We start from the raw sequence: 6,224 nt of genomic DNA on the forward strand, positions 1-6,224 counted from the left end.
GGCGAAAAGGAAGGAATAAAGGAACTGACAGCCAGCCTCCACGAAAAGATCATCAGACTGAGAAGAGCTGAAGGATTAAGACAAAGGTGGAAATGGCAGGAAGCTGCACGAGCCCAGTTTATATAAGATCCTTACCGCTTCACCAAATCACTTTTGGGAGAAGCGAGGTCTGGCACTCTAACAAGTTCCAAGGAGGAGGTGGAGGAGTTTGTAGAAGAGACGTTCAGTGACCCTTCAAGAAACTATGACCCTACCAGAAAATCATGGGCTTGGCAACATTAATCCACCAACATCCTCCCTCAGCACAGAAGCTCCATCATGGAGAGAGGTTCAAGAGGTCATCAAGCACGCAAGATCAGCGTCTGCCCCAGGTCCCCAGTGGTGTACCGTACAAGGTGTACAAAAAATGAACCAAGCTCCTACAAAGGCTGAGGAGGTTTATGCGGGTAATATGGTCCAAAGGAACCGTACCAACAAGCTGGAGAAGGGCAGAAGGGTGCTTTGTACAAAAAGAACAGGGATCTGTGTTTGAGATGATCAGGAGCAAAGAGCAAACATATCGCCTCCCTCTTCAAAAAAGAGTGGGAACCCTCAAACACCCTGAATGAAGTGTGGAGATGACACTTCACATTTCCTTTACTGAACCTCATGTATGTGAAAGTGTCTCGTGAAGACAATGGAAGCCTTGTAATTGGAAAAAAGGCAGAAACCTCAGGGAGAAGCACATCCCTCTTCCTGGGATGGACGGAGAGTCAATAGGTGTTCAGTGTACAGACAATTACAATACAAATACGTAAGAATAGTATCGTGGAACAGCTGCCCAACATCATGCTTTTCCTATGATCTGAAAACAAATGACATTTGTGTAGCAACTCCTCCCTCCTTGTTATGCTTCTGGATTGAAAATAGAAAGGTTTTTGTCTTCAATGGACGACAGACCTTTTTCTCTTCAGTCTTAACTGTATTGCTCTTTGGGCACAATAAAGTGGAATCATATTATAATGTTTGAGTGCAGCAACAACACACAAGTCAACAGAGCAGTTCAGGTTGATGGACTGCTAATCCCTGATGATCTGTAATCATAGGAATAGTCTATATTCTTTACAAACACACAAGTTCCTCTATCACAGAAAGAAAGCAAATCTAATATCTTTTAAATATTTCATTTACTCAAGAATAGAAAGATCTCTTGAAGAGTCTGCATGACTCCTGAGCACTGCTTTATGTCTTGAAAGGAGCAAAGAACACCTTGTCTTGACATTACTTCTGGCTGTGTGCAATAAACCTAAAGAACGGGGAGAAAAAGAAATTCACCATTCCCAGTGCCAATCGGCTGATAAAGCAATTCCTAACTAATGCTGGGTCTCAAATCACATACTTCCATACTTAAACTGAGTATTATGCGTACCCAAGCGCATTCAAACCGAATGAGTGTGAGAAAATATAGTTATGCACACTCAACTCACACACTCATTCTGCCCACAGATGACAAGCTGTCCAGCTCTGTGCCAATGACAGAGCCCACCTTCCTCACCAGTTTGTTCAGGCAAGAGGCGTTCTTCTTCAGGTTGCCTCCCCAGCCCACTACTGCATACAGGCCAGCACTCACTAACACAGACTGGTAGAAAGTCTGTAGCAGATGTTCTCACAGATGTTGAAGCACACCAGCCTTCGAAGTTCCATGAGCTCCAGGAATGGGAAGAAAATCCAAACTTCACTGATCCTTGGGCTCTAAGAGCAGTTTCCATAGTGTAGTGGTTATCACATTCCCCTAACATGCAAAAGGTACATTTGAAATAAACTCAGCTGTCATGTTAACATCTTTTTTCCCCTTCAAAATTAAGGTCATATCTCTGCAGAAGACAAAGCAGATACACCCCCTGTCACGACGGCTGAGCAGTCCAAGGTGCTGTGTTCAGGTCACATTCTCCTCTGGAGGCGTGGATTTGAATTCCACATTTGACAGCTTTCTTATTGTCCCTGTTCACTTTTTCAGTAAATGTCAACAATGTTTCTTGCAGGACTGAATTGCTGGTTTTGGAATTTTGCAAACAGTTAATTACTGACCATAAATCTTCTTCTTCTCCTTTCGGCTTTGTCCCTCTTTAGGGGTTGCCACAGCGAATCATCGATTTCCATCTTTCCCTGTTCTCTGTATCCTCTACTCTGACTCCAACTACCTCCATGTCCTCCCTCACTGCATCTATAAACCTCCTTTTTGGTCTTCCTCTCTGCCTCCTACCTGGCAACTCCATCTCTATCATTCTCCTACCAATGTATCCACTGTCCCTCCTCTGTACATGTCCAAACCATCTCAATCTAGCCTCTCTAGCTTTGTCTCCTAACCTTCCTGTCTGTGTTGTCCCTCTGATGACCTCATTCCTAATCCTGTCCATCCTGGTCACTCCGAAAGAGAATCTAAGCATCTTCAACTCTGCCACCTCCAGCTCTGCCTCCTGTCTTCTGCCTATCGCTAGTGTCTCTAAACCATACTAACCACAGTCCTGTAAACCTTTCCCTTCACCTTAGCTCAATTACTTGTTAATTACTGACCATAAATACCGATGACTATTTGGCAGAAGGATTTCAACTCAGGCTTTCCTGTTCATTCTGCCGTTTTCAGTTGACATTCCTGAAGGCAAATCAACAGTTGCAAAGATTACAGATCCGTTTGATCCTGTTTGAAAGCAGTAGAGGGTTAAAATTAAGGACCTTCAGCGTGTGAGGCAAATGAAATAACCATTACACCCACCTGTCCATGTGGGCCAGCTGTCTACGTTATTGGACCACGCCAATAAATTGGAGTCAGATTCAGTTGGACCACCATGACCCTTAAGCTGAGCAAGCACAAGAAAATGATTGAAGGATTCAAGGAAATTAGACAGATAGATAGAACCTTCTCAGCAGAATCCTAGATCTGGACAAGTAGCCAGGAGTCAAACCTACAATCTTCCGATCTGATGCCAGAGGCGTGATCAATTCCACGACCAGCCCTGTATTTGTGTTAAAATGTAAAACCTGTGGATGCAACAATTTCGCCCATGTACATAGTTTCTTCACAAACTGAATAAGTATTGATAAGCACGAAGCCTGTGTAGCTCAGATGGTAGAGCATCAGACTTTTAATCTGAGGGGCCAGGGTTCAAATCCCTGTGCAGGTGACTTCATTTAGCAACATTAACCTGCTTCTGTGCAAAATTCATGTGCATTTTACCTGAAATATCTGTTAAGTCAGCTCACGGTCCAACCTGTGCCCAGTTAGTGGTTGTTGTTGTCCTGGAGCTACTCTGCTGCCTCTAGTGTATGTCCAGTGTCCAGATTGTGTGCAAACCCAGAGTGAGGCAGGTGAGGGCATCAGCTCCCCAGAGAGCTCTGTGCTCTCACCTACAGCCCTGAGCTTTGCCCTTCAGAACCACGGAGAGCGGTGTCATAGGACAAACGACAACAGCTGAGAATGCAAACCCCCATCAGGATGGGGGATGTCCTCTTTCCCAGCTGCAGGGAATCAGCGCTGGATAAAGAGACAAAAGGGAAGACGGAGGACGACAGCCAATCAGAATGTAGAGGAAGAGTTTGGGATGTGACATATTCAAATTCAAAGTTTATATCACATTTATAGCGTGTCCATGCAAACTATGTATGAACATGCTTTAAAAAAAAAAAAAAAATACTCTACACATATGTCGGCTCACAAACTGACTAACAACGGAATACTTATTTCTTGCATCTTACATACCTGCATTAAAAAGTAGCAAACAACAGACAACCACTCTGAACACATTCCTCACATTGTTACATCAAGAAGAACCAACACAAGCTCATCAACAACAGTGAACATATGAGGTGAATCTTCAGAAGAAACACATTTCTCAAATCAGAAACTATAGAAATGACCCCTGGAAATATAGTATATAAATATAGAGTATGTCAGAGGACTGAAACCAAACCTCCCTCCGTCCAGAGTGACTCTCACTCAGGATTTATTCCTGCCATCAATACACTCCACTGCCATGTGTTTATGGAAATGACCCAGCCCGGCCAATCACAGCGTCTGACATAACAACTGTGACTGCAGTAACACAATGAAGGTCAGTGGGAAAGGAATAATAATAAAAAGACTACAACAGTCAGTGTTACAGTTACTGAAACACCAACGAGACACAAGCCTCAGTCAGGCTGAATTAGTCCTGGATACTTGAATAAAACTAAATGAAAAGTTAATATTTAAAATGAAGTTCAAGACATTTTTTTTGTGTAGTCTTGCGTAGCTCATGCAGGTGAACAGTGTTCATTTAGATCCTTGAAATATCTGAACTGAAGTTCTCCACATTATATTATCTGTAACTTATTTTAATTAGACTAGATTCACTTTAAATACATGAATATGGGGAAAATGTTATCATCCTTTTGAACAATAACTCTGAATCAGATTACTTACTCTACTTCCCTTTTCCAAATTCTCTCTACATACATTTGTCACCTCTTTCAAAAACTCGATCCACATCCTTATCCTACGTATGCCTCTGATTCCACTTCTCCTAGTGGGTTTATTAGGGCCGCCCTAATAAATGAATGTATTAATAATAACTAAAGCTCAAAGCCTGGTCAGCACAACATACTTCTTTGGTTGTGGATAAGCCTGCCCATACATATACTGTATATGTGTGTGTACATGTATATATGTTTAGCTATGTTTAGCTTTGTAAAATCTGTGTATATGTGTTTGTGTGTGTGTGTGTGTGTGTGTGTGTGTGTGTGTTACAGGTTGTGTGAAAAAAAAGGACCCAAAGAAACAGGTCATGTGAAGATCTCATGAGAATATGGATGATAGTGGATGGAACGAACAAATACACATCTTCATCCTTTTAGGAGTGCAGGCACTGGCTGCATTTGCGCTGTGATCCAGCCAACCAGCAGTGTTTGTTTATATCCTGTCCAGTGGGAGTGTGTGGTTATCTTTTTGCACCATGGATACCAGTGCAGAATTACCATATCATTATGGAATCCTGAATGAAGAAGTAACATTTTTGTTTGAAAAACACAAAAACAAAAAAAAAACCCACACAGCTATGGGCATTTTATTGTGACCAGTAACCTATTGCATGGGGTGTAGAAAGCATTCCTCTTGGGCCACCTATCCTGAAGGTCTGCCTGCTCCTGCACATCTGATTCAAATCAGCAAGTCGGCATCAGGCCTCGGAATGGAATGAAATGGATTGCCTTTATTGTCACATAATTTAGAAATGGCTGGCCTAGAAATTTAGAAGCAGCAAGCAAAGCTAGAACTGGATTTAGAGATAGAGAAAATAGAGAAGGAAGCAGCGGCTGGTGGGGAATGTCATGAACTGGTGCAGTTTAGTTTTTTTTTTTTTTTTTTTGAGATTACAGTGGCTGAAATCTTCTAAAATGATGACAGCAGTGTCAAGATAAGTGTCATGCCCATTGATCATGTCATGTAGCTCCCTCAGTGCAGCCTATTTACAACACTCATAATAATGCACTGGGTTGTGGGTTTGAGCCCCACATACAGCGCTGGGGAATTGTTTGCGGCAACAGAATCTCACTGTACTATATGGTTCACACAATCCTCAATCTGAGGTCTTAAATGAATTAATCTTGAGCTGATTTCTGTATTGCAGGATTACTGAGAGATCAGGGAAAGTATAGTTTGAATGTGTTTGGCATAATACATGTAGTGATCAACCTAAGACACATGATGGGATCAGTCAAGTTTTCCTTTCATCAACAAACATTTAGGATTAAAACATCTGCGATGGCCAGGAATCGAACCCAGGTCAACTGCTTGGAAGGCAGCTATGCTCACCACTATACCACCATCGCCACAAAACGGAGGAAACAATGGAGGAGCTGGAATTCAACATGAAAGGGAACAGTCACAAAACTTACAGGTGATTTGTATAGTTACAGTTATTCGACAGACACTGACAGACATTGGGGCTGCAGTCCGGTTGAGTGTCCCAGACGATCCTGGAGCTGTCGGCCCAGAGACGCTCAGAGGGAGAAGAAGCTCCTATGAGACATGCAAACCTCTCCACCACGATAAGGTGATGACCCCCTGAAGAGGATTAACACCCACCATTGATAAAAAATAACCCGGGGTAGGATTTGATTAAAAATATTAATGTAAATAATTAATGGGTGATGGCTGGATGAGGAGACAAAAGGGAAGACGGAGGACTAGACAAGCAATCAGAATGTAAAGG

The 6,224-nt window shown here is 42.5% G+C and overlaps 2 non-coding genes across 2 annotated transcripts; one reads left to right on the forward strand and one right to left on the reverse strand.

The window, feature by feature from the left end:
* Window positions 1-3,088: 3,088 nt before the first annotated feature.
* On the forward strand, window positions 3,089-3,161 carry TRNAK-UUU (transfer RNA lysine (anticodon UUU)). Its single transcript has one exon. It is a non-coding gene; the product is annotated as a tRNA-Lys (tRNA).
* Window positions 3,162-5,769: 2,608 nt separating this feature from the next.
* On the reverse strand, window positions 5,770-5,841 carry TRNAG-UCC (transfer RNA glycine (anticodon UCC)). The gene has a single exon. It is a non-coding gene; the product is annotated as a tRNA-Gly (tRNA).
* Window positions 5,842-6,224: the final 383 nt, after the last annotated feature.

This window comes from Lampetra planeri, unplaced genomic scaffold, assembly GCF_965212315.1.
Source record: "Lampetra planeri unplaced genomic scaffold, kcLamPlan1.2.h2 scaffold_1013, whole genome shotgun sequence".
Taxonomy (NCBI): Eukaryota; Metazoa; Chordata; class Hyperoartia; order Petromyzontiformes; family Petromyzontidae; genus Lampetra; species Lampetra planeri.